Source organism: Notamacropus eugenii, chromosome 4 (genome assembly GCF_028372415.1).
Source record: "Notamacropus eugenii isolate mMacEug1 chromosome 4, mMacEug1.pri_v2, whole genome shotgun sequence".
Classification (NCBI taxonomy): domain Eukaryota; kingdom Metazoa; phylum Chordata; class Mammalia; order Diprotodontia; family Macropodidae; genus Notamacropus; species Notamacropus eugenii.
Window position 1 is genome coordinate 6,951,794 of NC_092875.1, and position 27,315 is coordinate 6,979,108.

At 43.9% G+C, this 27,315-nt stretch overlaps 1 long non-coding RNA gene across 7 annotated transcripts; it reads right to left on the reverse strand.

Annotated features, from left to right (window-relative positions):
- Nucleotides 1–249: 249 nt before the first annotated feature.
- On the reverse strand, nucleotides 250–27,315 carry LOC140498869 (uncharacterized). Of its 7 annotated transcripts, XR_011965199.1 has the most exons (7): nucleotides 23,856–27,315; nucleotides 20,613–21,037; nucleotides 18,251–18,387; nucleotides 17,772–17,872; nucleotides 5,410–5,577; nucleotides 4,908–5,010; nucleotides 250–4,177 (listed from the first exon to the last, which is right to left on the reverse strand). It is a non-coding gene; the product is annotated as an uncharacterized lncRNA (long non-coding RNA). The 7 variants fall into 7 exon arrangements; XR_011965201.1 differs by lacking the exon at nucleotides 20,613–21,037 and having other exon boundaries at nucleotides 23,856–27,286; XR_011965198.1 differs by lacking the exon at nucleotides 20,613–21,037 and having other exon boundaries at nucleotides 18,251–18,390; nucleotides 23,856–27,286.

The window sequence follows — 27,315 nt, forward strand, 5'->3', positions numbered from 1 at the left end:
CAAAAATTAATAGAATTTCCCAAATAGTGACTTAATAAAAGTAGGAGACTTTAAGATCCCTTTCTCAGAATTAGATAACACCAACAGAAAGATGAAGAAAGGAAAAACAGAAAATGGAAAAAAGTCTTGTAAATTAGAACTAAAATCTGATAACACTTTCTCAGTTGGACTCCTAAAGAATGTATGTTTTTTCAACATCATTTATAAACTTTATAAAAATCCATAGTATTAACAGGTGATAATGTTTAATATAAATTTTAGACTTTAATAAAGGCCAAAGTTTGAATTAAGAAGAGTCTGGGCCTAATAGTCTCCTTTGTTTAGAGGATGCCTTTTGATGTCAAGCAAATGGGACTCCCTTACTCCCTTATCAGACCCTTCTTCTTTTTGATGTCAAGAAAATGGGACTCCCTTACTCCCTTATCAGACCCTTCTTCTAGCATCCTAGTGTGAAGAAAGGAAAACACAGATACCTTGGGTTGTAACTTCAGCTTTTGTCAAACTCTGTTAAGATAACAACTTCAAAGGCCTGTTTAGGACAGGAAGCCTGGTGGGATTTTCTTACCCAGCTGGAATCCCAAGGCCTGACCAACATTGCTTTGTTAATTGTCCTGTCTTACTGAATTTATGGTTTGCTTAATTAGGAGAGTTTCTTTCTCATGACAAAATGTATATAAACCAGAAGATTTCTGCACTGGGTAGCCAGAACATTTCTGGCTCCATAATGCATTATGTTACCGTTTTCTTTAATAGGGAATTGATTAATTAATTAAATCATAAAATGTATGCATTTAGCCATGTTGCCTTTTCTTAACAAAGTTTTCAGGTCAACACAGGACACAGACATATTGCAAATAAATGCTGATGGTCACTCCAGATCATTTGAACCCCATTAGGGGTCAAAGGTTGAACTAGTGAACAAGAAGATGAACCTTGGCCTAGTAGACATGCCCTTCTTTGTTCTCTGAGTAAATCCAGGGAATGCCTCTTCCGGTGTCAATAACTACAAAGCCAGAAGAAGCAAAGAGCATTCTCTGTTTGTGTCCATTAACAATAAGGAGCCTAAACCCAAGACTTTATCTTGTGCCAGGCCTAGAGGCCTAAGAGCTACCCGAGTCTTACCTTACCTGTCGCAGGTCTTTGGCTGGCCAAACCGGATAAATGTATGAGAGAAGAGACTTTCCAGAGTCGAACAAGGGTTTGGCTTTATTCAGGGTCTTGGTTACATGTGCAGGGGGAACTCTTCCTGAGGAGAGAGAGAAATCTCCCAAGGAGGCAAAGATCTTACAGTAAGAGAATGGAAGCAGAAGTGGAAGAGGGAGAGAGGGGAGCGGGAAGAAAGAAGAGAGGACAGAGGGAAGAGGGGCCTTCTGTCTTCTAAGGGCCCCTCAGCGCTAAGAGCGCCTTCAGGCTTTCCTGACCCTACTTAAGCTCTCCTGCCTCATAGTTTGCACCTGAATACCATGCCTATTAGACAACAATAGGTGTGCTCAGACCCCAGGCCAATCTCGAGGTCGGGGGATGCTCTCTCCCAGCACTTTTCCCACGGGAAGAGGCGGAAATGCACGAGATAGCCCAGTCTCACACCTCAATTCCCTGCTGTTCCCTGGGGGGCCTCATGAGAACTCTAAGGTTTAGAAGTCCTCACCTTTACCTGCCCGAGACTGTCCACATGGAACTGAGCTTACACCCCCAACAATCTTGAATAATGGAATTTTCTTATCTTAGTATTTTATGGACATATAATATGTTTTGCTATATTAATGGTAAAGGCACACAAATACCCTGTGTTGTAATTTCAATTGACACTTTGTCAACGTTCTTATTTTATCGTATTTACAATTTATTCAGTGGGGAAAACTCCTTTCTCATGCTATGGTTAAACATATATGGAGAGGATAAATTTCAGTGACAGACATCCTGAGTTAGGATAAAGTTCTCATTCATTTAATCAGACAGAATTAATATCTTGCTCCATGCACATGCATGTGCACTGGCTTTGCTAGCTTTAGGGGAATAAGCAATATGAATTGATCTACCACCTACTCTGTTTCCCTCTTTTAGCCAAACTTTCAGGCTGACAATGTAAAAGGGCAAAAATGGCAAACACATGTTTTATATGCCGTCATGAAAGAAAAGACGCACACTCAGTTCCTACAGTGCTCAAGTCTCAAAAGCTTTTACCCTTCACTTTACATCAGTTCATGTCTTTCCAGGTTTTTCAGAAATCATCCTGCTTTTCATTTCTTAGAGCACAATAATATTCCATCACAATCATATGCCACAGCTTGTTTGGCCATTCCCCCACTGATGGGCATCCCTTTGATTTCCAATTCTTAGCCATGACAAAAAGAGCTTCCCTAAACATTTATTTCTATGGGCCATTTTCTTCTTGGGTTGGTCCATTTCTTTGGTACTTCAAGTTCCTGTGGTTCACCACCATGTTTGTTCTCTGCTCCTTCCATTCTCCTGGACTTCAACTGGACAGCTCAGGCAGGGTACTTCCTGAAGATGATTCCTCCTCTATGATTTTCCTCACCCTGATCTTTCCTCCTTCTGTGGATTTGCTCCCTGCTTAACCCAAGGTGCCACTGTCGTTCCCCAGCAGGCCCACCACTACAAAGTTCCTGGGTGCCCAGTGCACTGAGCATGTTCACACATGGGCTGGTGTGCTCAGGTCCCAGGGGCACTATTCCTTCAAAATGACAAGGTGCCAAGCACTCATGAGGTGCGGACTCTGCCCTAGGCACTGGGCTAACATCTGGGAACATAAATTCAAGCCAAAAAAAGACAGTTCCTGTTTCCATGGAGCCCCCATTCCAAAGGAGAACGTAAATAAAAACAGGACCTTCCTCCTGACCTTCTCTTGGATGGCTATTGTCCCTGTGACCACCAGAGGGAGACAATGGGATGAGTTTGGGTCTGAGATGGGCTACAAATGCCCCCTGGGGCTCCTAGTCTCCTGCCCTGTGCCCTGAGGGAGGCTCAGCTGGTGCTGCCTTCCCAACCCCTCCCCTGAGCTGGGGACAGACGCAGAGCTGCCCCTCCCAATGCCCCACTTTTTATGGGACACTTCAGAATTCCCTTAGGACCCAGAGTGTGAAAAATATCCTCAGTTATTAAAAATGTTCAGACTAGTCCAACAACTAGCCATTGTTCAGCATTACCCTGGGCTAGGCACAGTGCCAGGTGCAGGGGGCACAGTAACAAACAGCAGCAGTCTCTGTTCTCATGCCCCTCCCTTTCATGGGAGGAACTCAGATGCCCCTGCATGGGGAAGGACAACACAGAGAAATGCTAGGGTGTTGAGGGAGGAGGAGCCTTCTCAGCTGGGGGTTGGGGGACGAGGAAAGGCCTCAGGCAGTAGAGGAGGTTGGAGAAAGAACCCCTAGAAAAGACCCGCTCCACACCCCCTCCACTCCCTCTCCATATCTCCCTCCATTACTAAATCTTTTGATCTGCCTGAGTGTGGGAGTGGGCCCAGGCCCAGAGGGACAGCCAGCATGGAGTATTTAATGGGCACTATGTGGTCTGCAACACAATGACATGTGTTAGGTCATTTAGACCTCACTACCTGCCCTGGGAAGTAGGGGCTATTATGTTCCCATTTTACACATACATGGAAACAGAGAGCCAGACAGGTTAGGTTGACTTGCTCAGGGTCACAGAGCTCACAAACTTCAGAGACAAGAAGTGAAAACAGGGCTTCTTGTCCCAAGTTCTAAGCTATTACCACTGCACCACCAAGCTGCAGGATGGGTAGAAAAGTGAGGCTAGCACAGTGGGGATAATGTCAGGAGGGCTGAGTCCCTGAATTAGATGTGTCTGGGAAGGAAAGCAAAGGACAAGGGAAAAGGGCAAAAGATAGAGGACAAAGCAGGGAGAGGATCACAGTGCCCTTCTTTTTTCCTGCTCAGTCAAAGAACAGTGTCCAAAATCCACACTTGCTTACAAGATCAAGTGTAACCTATGTGTGGAGTTCCTTCTCCATTCACATGCATCTCCATGCTTCCCTGTTTCAGGATGGAAAAGGGAGATTGGCTCAGGGAGGAGGATCTCAGGGGGACTGAGCCCCAGAACAAATTGTGGCTGGAAGGCCATCCCCATACCTTCTGAGGCTCAATAGGTTTCACAGGTCTGCGGTCTAGGTGGTCTCCCTGCTTCCAATGATGAGTCTCTAGGGGCACAGAGAGAACTCCTATTTGCGATCTGGCTTGAAGCATCATTCCCAGAAGCCCGGGGATAGGACAGAGTGAGAGGATACCCAGAACACTGAGAGAGTGCTCACCTGCAGATCTCCTGTGCTCTTGACTATTTATTTACTAAATTTAAATAAACAAAGAAATATATTTTCTTAAATCTCACCCCACCTTTGACTTCCTAAGGCTCTCATTCTCTGGGGAATTTGCTCACAATCTTGAGACCCTCTTTGTCAGGTAAGTGAAAAAGCTGGAAGAGAGGCATCACCATCATTTTAATAAGGGAGAACTGCGGCCCAGAACAAGCATGTGCCTGGCTTCCTTCCTCTGCAGCCTCTTGGGAGGCCTGAGCAACAAGAGGCATGGGTAACTGGGGGCAGAAGGTGGGTTCCCTCACTGTTCTAATTGATCCTTTGGATGGTCCTGAGGCAGTTCTGGATTGAAGGTCAGGCAACGCAACAAGCAATTTTCAATACCTTCCTGTGGGCCAGGCCCTGTGCTAAGTGCTGGAGATTCTATGGGAGATAAACAGACAGTCCCTGCCCTGATGGAGCTCAAGTCCTAATGGAGAAGACATCACTGAAAGGGGCCTCCAGTGATGGGGTAGAGAAGGCACCATTCCTTGTGTGTCTGAATCCTCCAGAGTCCCAGGCACAGTTGGAAGTGATGAAGTCTGGCTGATTCCAAGCAGGGCCTGGGGGAACTCACCAATGGGGGAGAGAGGATCCATGGGCAGAAGACTTCAGAGTACAGGGAAGGTCCAGGAGCAGTTCAGTTACAGTGACAAGGTCTTGGAGCATCAGATACAGGCCTGGGGAGAAACGAACCTGACTCTTAGAATCCCAGAATCTTAGAGGAAGAAATGACCTCAGGGCCCATGATGACCCTCCCCTGACAGAAGAAAGACCTGCCCCCTCTGTCTCAGCAGCCCATAGGGTCAGTCAGTCATCACCTGAGGCCCCTCCTTCTGGTGTCCAGAGCAGGAGCAGATTTGCATGTGGAGGGCCTGGGCTGATCTGAAGACAGCCCTGGGGGAGCCCAGCCCCATCTGGGGAGCCTCAGCACACAGAGCACTGGGCTCAACTTTTACCATGGCTTGGATTACTCTGCTGTTCTCCCTCCTGACTCTCTGCACAGGTGAGGCTGCCCTGGGTCTCCTCCTTGTGGATCAGGTCCCACAGTGTCTCAGTGAGCACAGGTCTAGACCTACCCTGTGCTCATCTTGAAACTGCTTGAGGGGTCAGCATCCCCTTGGGGGAGAGAAGACCCTGCCTCTGCACAATCTCTTCTTTCCTTGCCTTGCAGATTCTGGAGCCTCCTATGTGCTGACTCAGCCTCCTTCAGTGTCCAAGAGCCTGGGAGAGATGGTCTCCATCTCCTGTGCTGGGAAATATATACTGTGTTAACCTGAAAACTTGGTTAAAGAAAAGACAATAGACTAAAGGCATGTGTGACTTATTAATTAATTCCCTCTTAAAGGTAGCAGTCATAGTGCTACGGTGTCAGAGGTTAATCTGACTACCTGGTACAGAAAAAGTCTGTCTTAAATACATTTTGCCTTGAGAAAGGAACTGTCTTACTTGAACAAATCATAAATTTAGTAATAAAGGACAATTAACAAAGTAGTGTCAGTTGGGATTTATGATTATAAGCTGTGTGAATTTCCTCTCTATAGTATATGTCTCTGTGATACATGATAAGGAAAAAATCCCACCACTCTGATGACAGGCATGATGTCCTAAAAAGGTCCTTGAAATTGCTGACCCAGGAAAGGGTACCTTTAGCAAAGTTGCAATTGAAATTACAAATCAGGATATCTGTGTTTTTCCTTATCACTAAGAGGCCAGGAATAGGGTCTTCTAAGGAAGTTATTAAGTCAACCCTATTTTCTTTGCTGACAAAAGGCTTTCTATGAGTTTACTTAAGATAGCAAGGGAGATTATTAGATCCAGGCTCTTCTTAATTCAAACTCTGGCATTCACAAAATCTAAAGTTTATGTTAAAGGATTATCAACTTGTACCAGCAGATATCTGGACAAGCACCTAAGCTGGTGATTTATGGCACTAGTAGCAGGCCCTCAGGGATCCCTGACAGATTCTCTGGCTCCCAGTCAGGGAAGGCAACCACCTTGACAGTCTCTGGGCTCCAGGCTGAGGATGAAGATGATTATTATTTTCAGGTGTGGGATAGTGGTGCTGTGCACAGTGACACAGACCCAGAGGGGGAAATGAGACAAAAAGCCCTCCTAGGCCTGCTCTCTCTTGCCCTTCCCTCTGTGCTCCAGAGAAGTTCCTGGTGAGCTCAGGACAGAAACAGATTCTTCCTCAGGCCCCTTTCTCCCCTCCTGCTTTCCTGCTCTTCTGTCTGGGGATGGGGGAGGGAGGAACCTTCTCCCACTGATCATGCCCCTCTAAGGTTATTTCTCCCTCCCCACCTCATCTGCTCCTTCCCTCCACCTGCTCCCCTCTCATTTTGTAAGTTCTGCTGACCTCCTTAAAACCTATTCTGGCCTCTCCCCAACTTTAAATTTTGTTCAGGTACAAGGAGGGAAGAGTAAGGAAGGAAACCCCTGAAGCACTCCCAAAGAAAAAAATAAAACACACTACAAAACAACCTCAGAATTGACCTAGGAACAAGGAAGCAGCTGTCCAGGCAGGAAAAGTTTGTCTCACTAAGCTGAAAGGGGAGTGAGGGCCAAGAGGTGCATCAGCAGCTAGCACAAAAAGAGCTGCCAAAAATATTTGTGTACATGTGGGTCCCTTTTCCATTTCTATGATTTTCTTGGGATACAGACCCAGAAGTGTTATTACTGGATCATATGCGCGCAGTTTTCGAGCCTCTTGTGTATCGTTCCAAATTGGTCTCCAGAAAGGTTGCATCAGTTCACAACTCTACCAAGAATGAATTAGTGTTCCAAATTTCCCACATCTTCTCCAACACTTAGAATTTTCCTTTTTGACCATATTAACCAATTTCTTAGGTGAGAGATATTATTACCTTAGAGTTGTTTTAATTTGAATTTCTCTAATCAATAGTGATTTTTGCATTTCTTTTACATATGATTATAGATAGTTCAAATTTCTTGATCACAAAACTGTGTGTGCATAGTCTTTGACAATTTATCAGTTGGGGAAAAGACTTGAATTATTATAAATTTATCACAGTTCTTTATTCATTTGACAAATGTGGCCTTTATCGGAAACCATGGAGGTAAAAATTTTTTCCCAGCTTTCTGCTTTCCTTAAAATATCGGTGACAATGATTTTATTTGAGCAAAACCTTTTTAGTTTAATGTAATCAAATTATCCATTTTTCATTTCATAATGTTCTCTCTCATTTGGTCATAAATTCTTCCCTTCTTCACCTCAGCTGGTGGTGAAAGTGGAGAGGGAAACTTGCTCTCAGATACTTGGCAGAACAGAGTGCTTGCTGTTGCTCACAGACAAGAGTGCAGACCAAGAGAGGAGTAAACTCCCCTACTTGATTGTGCCACCATGGAGGAACTGAGAATTTACAGATCTCCAAGGTATACCCTTCACATGAAAAGGGACTCAAAAGTCAAATAACTGGCTGAGAAAATGACCCAAAAAGGGAAAAAAATAAGAATATAGAAGATTACTTTCTTGGTTGAAAGGCATTTTCTTCCATTCTTTTGGGTGAGGAAAGAATGCATACCGTCAGGCGAAGACATCAAAGTCAAGGATTCTACATTCAAAACCTCTAAACAAAAATATGCAATTGTCTTATGCCATGGAAGAGTTCAAAAAGGATTTTGACAATCAAGTAAGAGAGGTGAAGGAAAAATTGGGAAGAGAAATGAGAGTGATGCAGGAAAATCATGAAAAGCAAGTCAACAACTTGCTAAAGGAGATCCAAGGAAATAGTGAAGAAAATAACAACTTTAAAAATAGAGTAACCCAAATGGCAAAAAAGGCCCAAAAAGGGGAATGAGAAAAATGCCTTAAAAAGCAGAATGGATCAAATGGAAAAGGAGGTTCAAAAGCTCACTGAAGAAAATAGTTCTGTAAAAATTAGAATGGAGCAGATGGAAGCAATGACTTTATGGGAAATCAAGGAATTACAAAACAAAACCAAAAGGATGAAAAAAATGGAAGGCAATGTGAAATATCTCATTGGAAAAAGAACTGATGTGGAAAATAGATCCAGGAAAGATAATTTTTAAATTATCGGTCTACCTCAAAACCATGATGGAACAAACAGCCTAGACATCATCTTCCAAGAAATTATCAAGGAAAATTGCCCTGATACTCTGGAACCAAAAGGTAAAATTGAAATAGAAAGAATTCACTTATGACTCCTGAAAGAGATCCCAAAAGTAAGTTCCTAAGAATATTATAGTGAAATTCCAGAGTTCCCAGGACAAGGAGAAAATATTATAAGCAGCCAGAAAGAAACAATTCAAGTACTGTGTAAATACAATCAGGATAACACAGAATTAACAGCTTCTACACTGTTGGGGGTGTAAGCTCAGTTCCATGTGGACAGTCTCGGGCAGGTAAAGGTGAGGACTTCTAAACCTTAGAGTTCTCAGGAGGCCCCCCAGGGAACAGCTGGGAATTGAGGTGTGAGACTGGGCTATCTTGTGCATTTCCACCTCTTCCCGTGGGAAACGTGCTGGGAGAGAGCATCCCCAACCTCGAGATTGGCCTGGGGTCTGAGCACACCTATTGTTGTCTAACAGGCACGGTATTCAGGTGCAAACTATGAGGCAGGAGAGCTTAAGTAGGGTCAGGAAAGCCTGAAGGCGCTCTTAGCGCTGAGGGGCCCTTAGAGGACAGAAGGCCCCTCTTCCTTCTCTCTTCTCTTCTCTCTTCTCTCTTCCCTCTCCCCTCTCTCCCCACTTCCACTTCCACTTCTATTCTCTTACTGTAAGATCTTTGCCTCCTTGGGAGATTCCCCTCTCTCCTAAGGGAGAGTTCCGCCTGCACATGTAACCAAGACCCTGAATAAAGCCTAACCCTTGTTCAACTCTGGAAAGTCTCTTCTCTCATACATTTATCCGGTTTGGCCAGCCAAAGACCTGCGATAGGTAAGGTAAGACTCGGGTAGCCCTCAGGCCTCTAGGCCTGGCACTACACTAAGGGATCAAAGGGCTTGGATTATGATATTCCAGAGGTCAAAGGAGATAAGATTAAAACCAAGAATCACCGACCTAGCAAAAGTGAGTATAATTCTTCAGGGGAGAAAATGGAATTTCCTTGAAATAGAGGACTTCAAAGGATTCTTCTTGAAAAGACCAGAGCTGAATAGAAAACTTGATTTTCAAATAAAAGAATCAAGAGAAACATGAAAAGGTAAAGAGGAAAGAGAAGTCTTCAGGAATTAATTAACATTGAACTGCTTGCATTCCTACATGGAAAGATGCTATTTGTAACTCATGAGACATTTTTCAGTATTAGGGTAGTTAGAGGGAATACATACATACATACATACATATATATATATATATGTGTGTGTTTGTGTGTGTGTGGGTGTGTGTATGTGGGTATGGGTATGTGTGCATGTGTTTTTATATGTGTGTAAGTATGTATATGTACATGACTGTGTTTGTGTATGCATACGAACATACATACTTATATACATACATAGACAGAGGGCACAGAGTGACCTGAATATGAAGGGAGAATAACTAAAAGAAAAATTTACTGTTGGATGGAATGTACTAGGAGCAAGAGAAAGAGAGAGGCAGAGTGTAGCAAATCACCTCACATAAAAGAGGGAAGAAATAGCTTTTACAATGGAGGGGAAGGAAGGGGGAGAAGAAAGGAAATAATTTAGCCTTACTCTCATGGGATTTGGTTTAAGTAGGGAATAACACACACTCCACTGGATATGGGAATCTATTTTGCCCTATTTTACCCTGCAGGAAGGCAAGGGGGAAGAGGATAGGAGATGGAAGATAATAGAAGGGACAGTAAATTGGGGAAAAGAATAATCAGAAGCAAACACTACTGAGGGAGGACAGGTGAAAGAAGAGAATGGAATAAATGAAGGGCTGGATAGGACAGAGGGAAATGTGGTTAGTCTTTTACAACATAACCATTAAGGAAGTACTTTGCATTGTTACATATGTATAACCTATACTGAATTCCTTGTTTTCCCCATGAGGGTGAATGGGGAGGGAGGGAGAGAATATAGAACTCAAAACTTTAAAAATGAACTTTAAAAATTGTTTGAGCATGCAACTGGAAATTAATCTATATAGGCAATGGAGAACAGAAATATAATCTGCCTTACAAAAAAAGAGAAAGGAAAGGGAATGGAAGAAGGGTGGGCAATAGAAGGGAGGACAGACTGGAGGAAGGAGTGGATGCAACTTTGAATTCAAATTTTTGTGAAAATGAATGTTAAGACCTAAAAATAAATCATTTATACATTAAAAAAATCCTAAGTTGTGGTTGGTGAAACTTCCCATTTGAGATAAAAGCTCTTGGAACTGTCACTGGTTTGCTTTGAGGTTTGAAATTTTTTAATGAATTTATTTATTTTTAGTTTTCAATATTCAGTTGCATAACATTTTGAGTTCTCAATTTTCTTCCCTTCTCTTCCCTCCTCCCACTCTAAGACAGTGCACATTCTGATCACCCTGTCCCCTAATCTGCCCTCCCTTCTATCGCATCCCACCTCTTCTCTTATCTCCTTCCCCTTTATTTTCTGGCAGGATAAGATAGATTTCTATACCTCTTTACCTCTATGTCTTATTTCCCAGTTGCATGTAAAAACCATTTTTACACACACTTTGAAAACTTTGAGTTCCAACTTCTCTCCCTTCCTCCACCCACATCTGCTCCCACTGAGAAGCCAATCAATTTAATATAGGTTGCCGGTTCTGGGGCCTCCTTTGTGCTGACTCGGTCACCCTCAGGGTCCAAGAGCCTGGGAGAGATGGCCTCTATCTCGTGTGATGGGGATGGAATGAGTGGTAAACTTGTTCAGTGGTATCAAGAGAAACCTGGCAAGGCTCCTAAGCTGCTTATTTATCACACTAACAGGAAGCTGATCCCTGACAGATTCTCTGGCTCCAGCTCAGGGAACACAGCCACCCTGAACATCTCTTGGGTCCAAGGGGAGGATGAGGCTGATTATTCAGGTGTGGGATAGTGGCGCACCATAACACACAGACTGAGGGGGAAGTGAGACAAAAAGACCTCCCAGGCCTGTTTCCCCTTTGCCCTCCCCTATGGGCTCTCAAGAGGTGCCTGGTGAGCACAGGACAGAAACAGCTTCTCCCACGGGCACCTTCCTCCCCTCTTCCCACCTTGCTCTTCTGCCTGGAGGCCCTCTCCCCCTCTCTGACCCTCTTCTTCTAATGCTCCTTCACCCTGCCCAAGCCCACTCCCCTTTCATTACTTCAGTTCTTCTGCTCCCCTCAAAAGTATATTGTGACCTCTTCCCAGTTTTGAACGTTGTTCCTGTGTCAATATGGTGGAGTCAGGAAGGAATCCTGCTCCCAGACTCCCCTCCAATCACCAGAAAGCATCCTCAGAATTGATGTCAGAGCAGGGAAGTAGTTAACCAGCCTGGCAGGAATGGTCTTTCTCACTGGGCTGGAAGAGGAATGAGGACCAAGGGCAGAAGCACCAGCATCACAGCAGGGGGCCTGCAGCAAGGCTCCAAGCCTGGGACAAGGCATCAGTGAGGACAGACTGTCCTGCAAGCCAGCAGCCCCCAAGGCAAGGGAGCAGTCTGTGCAGGTCAGCAAGCACTAAACCCCCAATGACCACAGCCCCAGGACAAGTCATCAGGGAGTCTGTGATCCTACTGTTGACCAGTAGTGATACCCCACCCCTTGGCTGCCAAACAGACATCAATCCTGTGTCCTACCAGCAGAGAAGCTCTGTTTCCATAGTAACCCAGGAGTTAGACCCAACCCTGGTTCAGGCCAAAAGCTAAACCCCACACCCAAGGAGACCAGCAGGGAGACCCAATCACCCAGTACAAGTCAGATGGAAAATCTACCCTTCCTGAAGCCCAGTGAAAGCCAACAGTAAGAACCCCAGCACTAACAATTTGGGACAGTGCAAGACCAGAGTCAGACTCTCACATAAAAACACCAAGTCACAAAAAAAAGGCAGAAAAAATGAGAGAATGACAAACGGAGCTTGACTATGGAAAGTCACTGCGATGATAAGGAGGATCAAGGCAGAAACTTAGAAGAGGACAGTAGTGCCAAAATGGCTACAAATGAAGCCTCAGAGAAACACAAAATTTGGTCTTAGAACTGAAAGAAATTACTGGAAAACCTTAAAAAGTATTTTTAAATATTAATTAACAAAGTAAAAACAAACTGGGGAAAGGAATGAGAGTAATACAAAAGAAACATGAAAAAAAGAAGAGTCAGTTGCCTGGAAAAAAGATATAGAAAAATTTCCCAAGGACAATAACTCCCTACAAAATAGCATGGACCAAATGGAAAAGGAAGGACAAAAGCTCACTGAAGAAAAGAATTCCTTAAAGTCTGAACTGAACAAGCAGAGAAGAATGACTCTGTGAGATATCAAGGTAAGATAAAAAATACTAAATTAAAAAAAAAGAAAAAAGGGAAAATATGAAGTTCCTCATTTGGGAAAAAAATAAACAGTCCTAGGAAATAGATACAAGAGAGATAACATTAGAACTACTGGTCTACCTTGAAAGCCATGATGGGAAAAAAAAGTGTGGATGACATCTTTCAAAAATTTTTTTGTTTTCTTTTTTTCTCTTTATAAAAATTTACTTTATGTTTAAACATTCAACTTTATAAGATTTTAAGTTCTAAATTTCCCCCGCTCTGAGATGGCATACATTCTGATGTAGGTCTTACATGTGCAATCATATTAAACACATTTCAACACTGAAGAATCTGAACAGAAGCAAGAAAAGACAGGAACGATAAAACAAAAAACAAGCAGAGAAGTTGAAAGATTGCGCTTCCATCTGTACTCAGACTCCATAGCTCTGTGTCTCAATGGAGCTGGAATTTTCCATGGTGGGTCCTTTGGAACTGTCCTAGATCACTGCATTGCTGAGAGGAGCTAAGTCTGTCACAGTTCATCACGGCTCAGTGTTGGTGTTGCTGTGTGCAGCATCTACCTGGTTCTGCTCACTTCACTCAGCATCAGTTCATATAAGTTGTTCCGGGCTTTTCTGAAATCTGCCTCCTCCTCATTTCTTGTAGAACAGTAGTATTTCATCATATTCATATACCACAATCAGTCATTCCTCAGCAGATGTGTTTATACTCAATTTCCAATTCTTTGCCACTACAAAAAAGAACGGCTATCAATAATTCTGTACATGTGGTGCTTTTTATTTTTTAAGATCTCTTTGGGATACAGACATAACAGTGGTGTTTCTGGATTGAAAGGTTGGATAGCCCTTTGGACATCATTTCAAAGTACTCTCCAGACTGGTTGCATCAGTTCAAAACTCCACTAAAGAGGCATTAGTGTTCAAATTTTCAACATCATTCCCGACATTTATGATTTTCCTTTTCTGTCATATTATCCAATCTGATAGGTGTGACATGGTACCTAAATATGTTTTAATTTGCATTCCTTCAAACAATAGTTATTAATAGCAATTTTTCATATGACTATAGGGAGATTTAATTTTTTTATCTAAAAACTGCCTGTTCGTATCCTCTAATCCTTTATCAACTGGGAAATGACTTGAATTCTTATAAGTTTCACTCACTTCTCTATTTAGTTTAGGAATCAGACCTGTAACAGATACACTGGTTGTAAAAATTATTCACAGCTTTCTGTTTTCCTTCTAATATTGATGACGATGGTGCTGATCATGCAGAAACTATAATTTAATGTAATCAAAATTATCCATTTTGCATTCCATAATGTCTTCTGTCTGTTATTTGGTTGTGAATTCACGACTTCTCTGAAGATCTGACAGTTAAACTATTCCTTGGTCTCCTAATTTGCTTATGGTATCAGCCCTTACGTCTGAATCATGTATCCATTTGAACCCTATGTTGTTGTAGGGTGTGAGATGTTCGTCTCTGCCTAGTTTCTACCAAGCTATTTTCCATTTTCCCAGTCATTTTTCTCAAATAGTATTTTCTTATCCAGAAACTGGAGTCTTCGGTTTATCAAACAGTAGTTATAGTCATTGACGACTGGGTCTTTTTTACTTAACCCCACTCGTACATATTTGCCATCTATTTCTTCCTACAACTCACTTAACTTCTCCTCAAAAAATCTGGGATGGTATACTTCTCTGTGCATGGATGTTTAGTGGTGATATTACTTCATTGTCTATGGAACGTTTTAGCAAGATATAATTTTGGTTCCTTATGTCTTTTAATTAGATGCATTTTTGCTTTTGTTTTTCTGTAAGTTGATTTTTTTCTTTGTTTTACAGGATTTACTCATAGATATCTGAACTCATTTGGTAGTTCTGGATGTTATATTTAATCCTATTATTAATGCTTTACCTATCAAGATTTCTACTCATGTTCATCATGTTTGGATGTTCTCTTTATAGATTTCTATCTTTTTTTCCCTTATATTCCCTCTTGCTCACTTTCTGATTTCCTTCCATTGGAAGGTGGTTTTCCTAGGGGATTCATATCAAAGCATTTCAACCTTTTCCCATGTTGGGGAATTCAGAGTTTGGTCTCTGCCCCAAGTGATTTTCAGACAGGCTCAACTGACCTGAACTGGAGGCTGAGCTATTTTCCTCAGGCATAGTGGAGTGTGACATGGCCTCAACACACTTCTTCAGCCTATAGCCATCTCCATGGCACTGAAAAGAAAGAGGAGAAATCAGAGCAAAGAGCTAGCATTTGTTACAAGCTCCTATACTGGGTCCTTCTGCCAGCTCATGCAGCCTGGCTGCTGGTAACATGGTAGGTGGAGAAGAAAGAAGTGAGTTCAGAATAAATGTCAGTTCATTGTTTTTCTTTTACTTCTCTTTTGGTTGTAGATTTCTAAACCATGGAGATAGCTGAAGTTGCTTTATTTTGTCAAATCATTTCTGTTTTGGAGAAACTTGAGAGGTCATAGGAGTTAGAGGAAATGTCTAGTCCTTCTACTTCATGGTTACATGACTGGGAAGTGGACTCTTCTCACCAAGCTGAAGGAATTTGTGGCAAAGTGAGCCCCAGGTTTTTGTGGGAGATGTTATACTGCTATAGGACTTGAGGTCTTCTCAGTCAGTGCCTTAGCCTTCAACTATCATTTTCCTACTACTACTTAAGAAAATGCCCCAGTAAGATCCCATGATCTGTGGGTCTAGGAGTGCAGTTCAACAGAGAACTTGGAACCTTAGGGGATTGCCTCCTAAGAGAAAAAGTTTCAATCAGTCAGTCAATAAACTGTCATTAAAAGCCTACTGGTTGCTATTCCCTGGGAATATAAAGAAAGTCAAAAAACAGAGTCTGCTGCGCAGGAGATCACAGTCTAATGAGGAGACAAAGTACCAACAACTATGTACAAATACATTATAGACAGGAAACAAGGGAAATAACCAAGAGATGGAAGGCATTAGAGTTAAGAAAGATCAGGAAATCCTTCCTGTCCTGGGTGGGATTTAAACTGGGACGTGAAGGGGGCCAAGGGAGATGGAGGAGGAGGAGGAGGGTTAGTGCAGAGCAGGGATGGTGAAGCTGTGGAGTCAAGTTCACATATGGCCCTCTAGGTTCTCAGGTATGGTCCCTTGACTTCATCCAAACTTCATGAATAGATCCCCTTAATAAAAGGATTAGTTCTGTAAAATTTACTTAAAAGTCTTCACCCAAGGACCTAGAGGGTCACATGTCACTATGAGGCCACAGGTTCCCCATCCCTATTTCAGAGTATTTGTATGCACTGTGAATGTTCAAAAGGGATTCTCAAATTTTCTACAATTGTAGGGATTCACCAAGGGCTGGAGGGTAGTATTTTTTCTTTTAATTTCAGGCTGTCATTAGGCAGTTTGAAATGTATTTCCTTCACACTGTGTTTCAGTTTTTCAGAGATCCGTATCTGGGGGAGGTTGGACCCTTTGCTTTTGCTTCCATGTAGACAGAGATGCCCTCCTAATTCCGTGCCATCTGGTGGGGCCAAGTCTCAGGCTCTGGATCAGCCTGGCAGTCCAGAATGCATGGGGGGCTGCCTCTTCCCCAGTGTAATTGGCAGCACACAGACCTTCCCTTCTTTCTTGCAGAGAGGAACAATCCTTTCCAGTCCCTGAGAGGCTCCTTTACACTGTATGTTCTCAGTGTCCTTCATTATCTTGAAGAACACGTCTCTCTTGGAGCACAGATCCTACTGAAATTAAATCTTTCAACAGGGAACTGGGGATCCTGGATTCTAAAGACATTTGAACTCTCCACTATTCTTACTCCACCTATTCACATGCTTTTGTCCTCCCTCCTCTGATCTTTTCTTCCTTCTTAATCCACATCTTGAACTGTCTAAAGGCAAACCACAAACCAGGCCAAAGAGATCTCTTGAAAATTCATTCAACTCCACCTTTACCACTGGATCTCAATGCCTTTTTATTATTTTAACCCTGAAAATCTTTGTCAGCCTTTCACCAAACTCATTGATTCCCAAGGTGTGAGTCAAAAAAGGGCTAAAATTCTCCAGTCTTCTAGGAGATGAGATCCCAGCTCATTTGACCTCCTCCAGGAACCTCTAGCTGTTTCAGGCTCGAAAAGCCCAAGGTGATGGATTCTTCTGGGCTATTATTGTTTTTTCCTAAGTAACATTACCTGGTGTTACACTCCCACAGGAAGACGAGTATTACAGGAACATACTTCTCTGAAGAAGTAGCATTTACTAGCCTTGGTCACTGGAGGTCACTGTTGGACAAGCTGGGGTCTTCCCCAACTGAGCAAGGAGCTAATGCCCCAGTGTCCCTTCAGTCTGTGCTCTAGTAGGAGCCAAAGACCAGCCCACAGGGACTGAGGAGACTGAGGAAAGGAAAGATTTGCATGCCCGTGGACCGTGAAGGATAAGAGAGCTTGTGGTTGCCCGTCAGCTCAGCTTGGGTCAAAATGTCTGTCTCTTGATTGGCCAATGCAGGTTTTTGTTTTTTCTCAGGTTCTGGGGATTCAAAATGGTTTGGGAAGTGATCTACAGTATCTAATCCCATTTTTGGTTATCTTTTGGTTGAACACTAATGAACATAAAGGTCCTTTTCATCTTTCCAATGGATTAAGAGCTGCGAATAAAGATTCATGCAAGAGGAAGGACAGTCCCTGTTCTGAAGGACCTTCCCTTCCAAAATGGGAAGGCAACAATGAAGGACCTTTTCCCTGACCTTCCCTGGGGCTGCCATTCACCTTGTGGCCACCAGAGGGAGACTTTGGAATGAGTTTGGGGCTGAGTTGGGCTGGAAATGCCCCCTGGGGCTCCTAGTCTCCTGCCCTGTGACATGGGGGAAGCTGAGCTAATGCTGCCTTCCCAGGCCCACCCCCTGAGCTGGGGCATATGCAGAGCTGCCCTTCCCAATGTTCCACTTTTTGGGGGACACTTCAGAATTTCCTTAGGCCCCAGAGTATGAACAACTTCCTCAGGTACTAAAAAGGTGCCAATCAATCCAATGATGAGCCACTGTTCAGCACTTACCCTGTGCCAGACACAGTGCCAGGTGCAGAGGCCACAATCAAAAACAGCAGCAGTCTCTGTTCTCAAGACTCTTCCCTTCTATGGGAGGATCCCAGATGCCCCTGAAAGGGAAGAACAATACAGAGAAATGCCAGGGAGGTTAGGAAGGAGGGGCCCTCTCAGCTGGGGGTTGGGGCATGAGGAAAGGCCTCAGAAAGAAGAGGTGGCTGGAGTAAGAAGCCCTAGGAAAGGTCTCTCCACTTCTCCTCCCCACGTCTCCCTCAATTCCCAGATCTTTGTGATCTGCCTGTGTGTGGGAGTGGGCTCAGGCCCAGAGGGATGGCCAATATGGAGTATTTACTGGGAACTTTGGGACTGGTAACACAACGACATGTGTTAGGTCATTTAGGTCTCACTACATGCCCTGGGAGATGGGGGCAATTATGCTCCTGTTTTACACACACCTGAGAGCAGAGGCCCACAAAGGTTAGGTGACTTACCCAGTGTCACACAGGTCATAAGCTTCAGACACAGGAACTGAAAATAAGTCTTCTTGACTTCAAATCATAATTTCCACCTATTGCGGTTCGGGATTCTGGGACATGCCAGGTTCTGCTTGAATGAATTTGTCACAAGCCTTCTTAAAGCCAAAGGAAAACAAAATTTATTAAAGACTTGGCAAACTGGGTTGACTCTTAAGAAGAATAAGCTTTTGTAACGTTCATATTGATAAGTTGGTCAGATAGAATCTCAGCTAGACAGAGTCTGTGCTGTATTCAACCTAAGCCTCTTCTTGGAGGTTAGATGCAACCTAAATACAGAAAAGACTGGGGGAAGAATCCAGGTATTGCCAAGTAGTCTGGGGACCCAGGGATGGTCTTGATAGATCAAACCCAGGGAGAATCTTGATGGGACTGGCTGGTAGTCTAGACAATCCACAATCCAGGCTGGGCACCTTGGACTTCAGGAGAATGCTAAGTAGTCGGGAATATCAAAAGGATGTTAGGATCAATGCTAAATTGGGAGTAAATTTAAAAAACTCCTAAATAGGGAGTATCTGGGCTGGGAGAAATGGAAGGGGAATCCAAGGAGCTCCTCCAAGACCAGACTTTCTAGGGCCCTTCAGACCAATGGGTCAAATGCCCTCCTGATCGAAGGGGAAAAGGTCTTGGCTTGGGCTTGTACCCCATCCTAACCACTACACCACCAAGTGGCAGGATGGGTAGAGAACTGTGGCCTGGCACAGGGGGGACAATGTCCAGGGGTCTAAGGCCCAGAAGGAGCTAAGGCTGGGAATTGTTGTTGTTTGTTTTTGGTTCTAGAAGAGAAAGAATGACATCAGGAAGGTGATGCCTTGAATTGCAAGTGAATGGGCTTTAAGTGAGGCAGGGCTGTGTGAAGTTGCCAGCCTCACTCTCTCCTCCAGAGTCATCTGGGCCCAGTGGGGAGGAAATCATAGGACAAGGGAAAGGAGGAAAGACAGAGACCAAAGGAGAGAGAGGATCAGGGTTCAGGCTGGAGGGGAGGATGAGCTGACATCAAAGAAGAGGCAAGACTGGTTCTCTCTTTCTCTCTTTCTTTTTTTCCTTCTCAGACAAAGCCCAAAGTTGTTCAAGATCCACCCTTGCTTCCAAGATCAGTGATAACCTCCCTGAGGAATTCCTTCTCCATGCACACACATCTCAATCCTTCCCTGCTTCAGGATGGAAAGAGAAGGGAAATCCAACCCAGAGAGGACTCTCAGGAGGGTTGAACCCCAGGATGAGCTGAGGCTCAGAGGATGTCCCCAGGCCCTCTGAGGCTCAACATGTGTCACAGGACTGGGGTCTGGGTGGCCTCCCCAATCCAAAGATGGGGCTTTGGCTGTCCAGAAAGATCTCCCATTCCCCTTCTGGCATGAAGCATCATTCTAAGAAACCAGGGGATGGGGCAGTTCAAGAAAATAACCTGAAACTGAGAAAGAGCTTGCCAGCCAATCTCCTGTTTTCTTAAATAGAAAATAAATTTTGAAATGTAAATGAAAAAATTAAATTTTCTGAAACTTTGCCCACAACTTTTGTTCTCTAAGGGCCTCAAGGTTTGGAATATCTGCATGAAAACAGGGCCTTGAGTCTTGATGGCTGGAGGCCACAACTGGATGGGAGGTTAAAGACCCCCTTTTTCAGTGGACCTCGTTTTACCAATGGGAAAGTGAGGCCCAGAGTGAGGATGTGCCTGGCTTTCTTCTTCTTTAGCTTCTTGGGAGGCCAGAGCAGCAGGAGCCCTGAGGATGTGGGGGGAAAAGCTGCTCCAATAACGGTGAAGAGGTAGCTCTGAATTGGAGGTCAGGCAAGGCAAGAAGCATTTCTTACTTATTTCCTTCCTCTGTGCCAGGCCCTGTGCTAAATGCTGAGTATTCCAAAGCAGATAAACAGACAGTCTCTGCCCTGATGGAGTTCAGATCCTAATGGAGACAACGTCCCCTGAAACGGACTCACAGTGCTGGAGGAGAGAAGTCCTCATTCCATGGTGTGTCTGAATCCTCCAGAGTCAGAGGCACAGCTGGAGGGAATGTAGCCTGGCTTTCTCCAAGCAGGGCATGGGGGAATTCACCAATAGGGAGAAGGTGGTGGCATGGGTGAGAGAAGATCCATGGGGAGAAGACCACAGGGTACAGGGAAGGCCCAGCAGCAGAAAGCAGTTCATTTAGAGTGACAAGATCTTGGAGCTCCAGACACCGGCCTGGGGAAAAATGAATTTGACTTCCAGAATCCTGGAATCTCAGAGGAGGAAATTATCTCAGGCCTCATGATGACCCCTCCCCTACCAGAGAAATGACCTGCCCCTTCTGCCCCAGGGCCCACAGGGTCAGTCATTCATCACCTGAGGCCACTCCTTCAGGTGTTCAGAGCAGTAGCAGATTTGCATGTGGGGGCCTCCTCCTTGCAGGGCCTGGGCTGGTCTTAAGGGAGCCCTGGGAGAGCCAAGCCCCAGCAGGGGAGCCTGAGGACACAGAGTTCTGGGAGGAAGCTCTACCATGGCTTGGATATCTCTCCTCCTCTCACTCCTGACTGTCTATACAGGTGGAGTTGCCCAGTGTTTCCTCTCTGTGGTTCAGACTCCACAGTGTCTCAGGCCAGGCCTAGTCCTGCCCTGAGCTGCTTGAGGAGTCAGCATCTCCTTGGAGGGGAAGAGTTCCCTGCATCTGAAAAATCTCTTCTTTCCTTCCTTGCAGGTTCTGGGGCCTCCTATGTGCTGACTCAGCCACCTTCAGAGTCCAAGAGCCTGAGAGAGACGGCCTCCATCACCTGTGTTGGGGATAGAATTGGTAGAAAATCTGTAGACTGGTACCAGCAGAAACCTGGCCAGGCCCCTAAGCTGGTGATTTATAGTGATAACAGCAGGCCCTCGGGGATCCCTGAGAGATTCTCTGGCTCTAACTCAGGGAACACAGCCACCCTGAGCATCTCTGGGCTGCAGGCTGAGGATGAGGCTGATTATTACTGTCAGGTGTGGGATAGTAGTGCTGATGTACACAGTGACACAGACTGAGAGGGAAGTGAGACAAAAACCCTGCCAGGCCTGTTCTCCCTGAGCCCTCCCCTCTGGGCTCCAGAGAGTTTCCTGGTTAGCACAGGACAGGAAGAGCTTTACTCTCGTATCCCTCCCCCTGATCCCTCCCTGCTCTTCTGCCTGGGGAGCCCCTACCCCTCCCTGGCCCTCCCTGGCTGAGGCTCCTTCTCCCTCCCCATGCCTTCATCTGCTCCCTCCCTCAATTTGCTCCCTTCTCAGTACTTTAGTTCTGCTTTGCCCCCAAAGTCAATTTTGACATGTCCCAGCCCCTGAAGCCCTCCCAAAATTCCTACAAAAAAAAAAAATAGAAAACTGACTCAGATTGATCTAAGAGCAGGGAAGCAGCTTAGCAGCCAGGCTGGAAAGGTTTGTAGCATTGTACTATGGGGAGAGAAGAGTCCAAGAGAAGAAGTAGCAGAAATAGCAGCCATGCTCACAGCAGGGGGCCTACAAAAAAAAAGGCCCCAAGTCTGGGGCACTCCCCCAGCAAGACCCCACCGTCCTGAAATCCAGCAGCCCCCAGTAAAGAGAGCAGTTTGAGCAGCCCATAAAGCCACTCCCCAGTGATACTACCCATAGCACAAGACACCAGGGAGGCCTTGACCCCCCTGATCAACAGTAATGTAGTCCCACCTCAGGACTGGCCAAAAACAGTCTATGTCTCTGTTGCAACCCCTGCAGGTCAACAGTTAAGCCCAGGCCTTGGTGAGACCCGCAGGGAGGTCCCACTCCAGGTACAATCTAGAAGGGAAGTCTACCCTCCAGAGACAGCAGACAGCTTAGCCCAGATGCCCAGTGAACGCCTGCAGTAAGACCCAAAGCCCCAACACTAAAAGCTTAGGACTGTGCAGGACCAGAGGCCAGCTCCCACTGAAAACACCAAGTCCCAAAAGACTGCAAAAATATGAGCAAAAAAAGAAAAGAAAAGAAAAAAAGCTGGACTTTAAAAAGTTATTATGGCAATAGGGAGGATCAATGCCTAAACTTAGATGAGGACAGTTGTATCAAAATAGTTACATGCGAATCCTGAAAGAAAAATCGAATTTGGTCTCAGGCCAACAAGGAGTTCCTGGAAGACTTTAGAATGGATTTTACAAATTAGAGATATAGAAGAAATGCTGAGAAAAGAAAGGAGAGTAGTAGAAGAAAAAAATGAGTAAAAGAGTCAATAGCACAGAAAAGCAGATACAACAATTTGTGGAGGAAAATAACTCCCTAAAAAAATAGCATGGGGAAATGAAAAAGTAAGTACAAAAGCTTGCTTAGGAAAATAATTCTTTAAAAATGAGAATTTAGCAAGTGATACCTAATTATTCTGTGAGACACTCTGTGAATGAATCTTTGGTCTAAGCTGAACTGGATGGTCTCCAGTTTGAGCCGTACTAAAGAATTCTGGGATCACCAAGGGTACAAGGAGAGATACTGAGGCTGGAGAAATGGGGGTGGTGTTAGGCAGGGACTGAAAGAGAGTTACATCTGAGCATTTCCAGTGCCTGGTCCATAACCCAGCACATAGTAGGTGTGTTTAACTGATTAACTGATGAATACCTAATGATTCAGCCACTTCTGAGTCCCATAAACTCTCGGGGGAAGTTGCACATTTAAACACTGTGTTTGCAGAATCCTCCCTTCACAGAACTGAAAGTTTTCATTTTAAAGAAGTTGTAATGGATTAATGGGGAAAATACGTTAAATGTCCTAAAGAGAATCAAAAAGGTAGGTTAGGGAAATCCGTACTCATGTTTTTAGGTATTAGAATCTTTTCCACAAGTAGTGAAACCTCTTTGGTAATCTCAAAACACTTCTTGGCTTCTTAGCTGAGGAACATCAAATAGTCTTCCCCTAAAACCATGATTTCGTGCATTAGATTTTAGTCAGATGAGGCTAATATTAATAGAAGATATGCTTCAGTTAATCTAAATGGTAGGAGGAATGGGTCTAAGTGCTGAATAATAGAATCCAATGAAGAAAAATAAGAATTTCCCATAAAAGTTTATAGAATCCTCAAACAGCCCCTTCCCTCATTAAGGTAAACTGTTCAAGATCATTCCCTGAATCTCTGGGAGAGGGTCTGGGGAATTCCCTCGTTGCAGGAAAGACATCAGGAAGGGTCAGCTGTTGAGTGGGTAATCTCACTGGGGCCAGGAATCATTTTCTGGCACAGCTGAAGCTGGTTTGGAATGTTCCAGACAACAGAGGTAAAGTAGTTTCTGTCATTGTTGGGGGATGGAATGAGAGCACTGATGACAGAGGTTGTATATTGATGGGGTTTGGGTGGGGTGAGAGGACAGTGCCTAAGACAAAGAGGAGGCTGGTCTGCTTTGGCTTCTGTTTTCTCTCCCCAGAACAAAGAAGTTTGACCTGAAAATATTGAGACAGAAAATAGTCCTTGGAGAGTTAATAATCAAGAAAATGAAGCACAGAGTAAGGTACTCTTGAGAATTTCAAACTGCCTACTCAAAAGCTAAAACAAAAAATATACTAAGTGGAGACAAGATGGTGGAGTAGAAAGACACACATACGCAGGCTCTCCCCACACAGCCTGTAAAATACCTGTAGAGAGGGACTCTCTGAAAGGCCCACATGAAACGTCTGTTGCACTAGATGCAGAGCAGAGCCCAGGCCAGCCTTGGACATGCAGTGTGGCTCTCAGTGGAGGACACCTCGGGAGCAGAATCTCCAGTCACAGCAGCAGGGAATCCCCAGTTGCTGAAGCAGGGGATTGGCACATCCATCAACCCACAGGTGCAAAGTTTAGTGACAGGGTTTTTTCAGTTGGCCTGGAAGGGAGAAGGGCCTTCTCATAGCTCCAGCCTCAGACAGTGGCCTCAAAGGCCACATCAAGCAAGCAGCAGCAGTTCCCAATGCAGCCCCTACAGCAGCCCACATCCATTGTTGGATCATCAAACTCCTGGGGGCATTGAGCAGCCTATTCTTACCTCAACCTTGTATAGAGACCCTGAGGGAGCTGATCTTTATCTCACATTGAATGGCAGCCATGCCCATGCAGCTTATCTAAAAATCGGCCTCCAGTGCTGGCTTCGTGGAACTGGAAGCCAGGTGTCTGTCGAGAGGAAACTGCTAAGATTCTGGGCACAAAAATCTCTTCTGCTCCCAGATCAGTGTACACGCTTGATTGTGCCACCTTGGAGGAACTGGGGACTTAAAGATTCCCAGAGTATACCCTACCCTTGACAAAGGACTCAAAAGTCAAGTAACTGGTTGGGAAAACGTCCAAAAAAGAAAAAAAAATAAGACTATAGAAGGTTACTTTCTTGGTGAGCAGATACCTTCTGGTCCTGTGTGATCTTAACTGTAGTTCCTTGATATTTGAGTTGTTTCTTTCTGGCTTTCTACAGTATTTTCTCCTTCACTTAATAGTTCTGGAATTTGACAATGACATTTCTTGATGTTTTTAGTTAGGGGTCCCTTTCAGGAAGTGAACAGTGGATTCTTTCAATGACTCCTTTGACCTCTGGGTCTAGGACTTCTGGGAAACTTCCCTTGATGATTTTTTGGATGATATAGTCCAGGCTTGTTTTCTCATCATGGCTTTCTGATAGGCCAATAATCCTTAGCTTTTCTCTCCTGGATCTATTTTCCAGGTCAGTCTTTTCTCCAATTAAATATTTTACATTGCCTTCTATCTTGTTGTTCTTTAGATTCTGTTTGACCAGTTCTTGATGTCTCATAGATTCATTAGCTTCTACTTACCCCGTTCTATTTTTTATCAAATCGTTTTCTTCAGTTAACTTTTGCATCTCCTTTTCCATCAGTCCAATTGTTCCTTTAAGGAGTTATTTTCACCAGTTAGGTATTGTACTTCCTTTTGCATTTATCCAATTGTCTTTTTTAATTCTTCTGTGATTTCTTTTTTCATATTTTTAAAGTCATCAGTCAGTTTTTCTTCTATTTCTCTAATTTAGGTTTTAAAATGTTTCCTGAGCTCTTCCAAGAAGGCTCTTTGTGCTTCAGATCAGTTCATGTTGCCTTCTGAAGTTTCATATGGGAGTACAGTCCCAATGCTGACCTCTTTGGTGTTTGTGTTTTGGTCCTTTTGCCCATAGAAAGAGTCTATGGTCTTTTCTTTTCTGCTTTGCTTCTTACTCATGATAATAACCCTTCTCCTGGCTTTTAAAGTAGATTTCTTCTTCTGTGGCACAGGGAGCTCTGTCACACAGTTCTAGTGCCTAAAACTTGAGGTTTTGTGTGTTGTGGCCTCTGGTTTTTTCAGCTGGAAGCTACAATGCTGAAGCTTACATGGTGCTGAGCTGACTGGTATTGGAAAACAGAGGCAAGGTGAAGTCTTTTTGAGTTTCCCTGCAATTACCCTGTAGCTAGCTGGTTAAGTGTGGGGGAGGGGTGGTCTGGACACCAGAGGTCTCCTCTGTTGAGTTAGAGCACAGCCAATCTCAGCTGCCTGTGTCAGTGTCTTCCCAATTCCCCTGGGTTGCTGAGTCACATCTGGGGTCCTGGTGTTGGCAGTTGCTGTCTTCACGCCCTTGGAGCTCAGGATCTTCTCCTGGTTTGTTGAGGTGGGGCTGTCTGGGACAGCTCTGATCCTGCACTGGTCACCTTCAACCACAGCCAGAGGAACCCTCCCTGGCGATCTTTCTAGCCTCATGAGCTAAGAGTCTATTTACCCCTTCTGCTGCTCCCAGTGTTCCAAAGTTTTCCCAGGGAGATATTCTTTGGGCTCTTCATGGTCAACAAGGAGAGGTAGATAGCAATTACTGATCACTCCACCATCTCGGCTCCTGGAAACAGAAACTGTCCCTTCTCTCATTTCTTATAACACAGTTCAATTCCATTATTTTAATATTTGTTAACTTATTCAGTCATTTCTCAGTTGGTGGGCAACCCCTCAGTGTCTAAATCTTTGCCACCAAAAAAAGGAGCTACTATTAATAATTTTATAAATTTGAATCCTTTTACTCTTTTTTAAAAGAAATCTCTTGGAGGTCTAGCTTTTAAAGTGGTATTACAGGGTGAAAGGACAATTCAGCAGCTTTGGGAGCATACTTTTAAATTGTTTTCCAGAATGATTAAACCAGTTTCACAGCTACATCAACAATGACTTTATATACCTGTTTTCCCATAGCCCTTCACACGTTGATCATATGTTTTGTCCTCTGACCGAAACTGGTGGGTATGAGTTGGTGCCTCAAAGCTGTCTCAATTTGCATTTGTCTAATCACTGCTGATTTAGTGCCTTTCTTTAAAAGACTGTTCACAGCTTCCATTTCTTTCTTTTCCTTTTTATGATTTTAGCATTTGCTTTTAAAACTTTTAGTTCTCCCCCTTTATCCCTTCCTACTTCCCCTCACTGAGAACTCAAGCAATACCACATAGGTCATATTTGTGGAGTCATTCAAACATTATCCATAATAATCATGTTGTGAAGGAAAACATAGGCAGAAACAAAACCAAGAAAAATAAATGAAGTGAAAAAAAATTGCTTCAACATACGTGCAGACACCATCAGTTCTTTCTCTGAGGATGCACAGGGTTATTCATCCTAAGTCCATCAGAGTTTTCATGGATCTTTGTGTTGCTGAGAATAGTTAAGGAATTCACTGCTAATCACTTTGCCATATTGCAGTGACTTTGTACCCACTACATTTTGCTTAGCGTCACCCATCTAAGTCTTTCTAGGTTTTTCTGAGAGCACCCTGCTCATCATTTCTTATAGTACAACAGTGGTCAATCATAATCACATACCAAAATTTATTCATCTACTCTCTAATTGATGTGTATCCTATAAATTTCTAATTCTTTATCCCCAGAAAAGAGTTGCTATAAATATTTTTACACATATAAGTTCTTTTTCTTTTCTTTTTTTATCTCTTTTTGGATAGAGACCTGATAGTGGCATTGCTATGTCACAGGGTATGCATGGCTTTATACCCCTTTAAGGACAGTTTCAAATTGCTCCATAAAATGATTTTATCAATTCACAAACCTGGCAACAGTCCATTAATACCTCATTTTTCCCACATTTCTTCCAACTTAC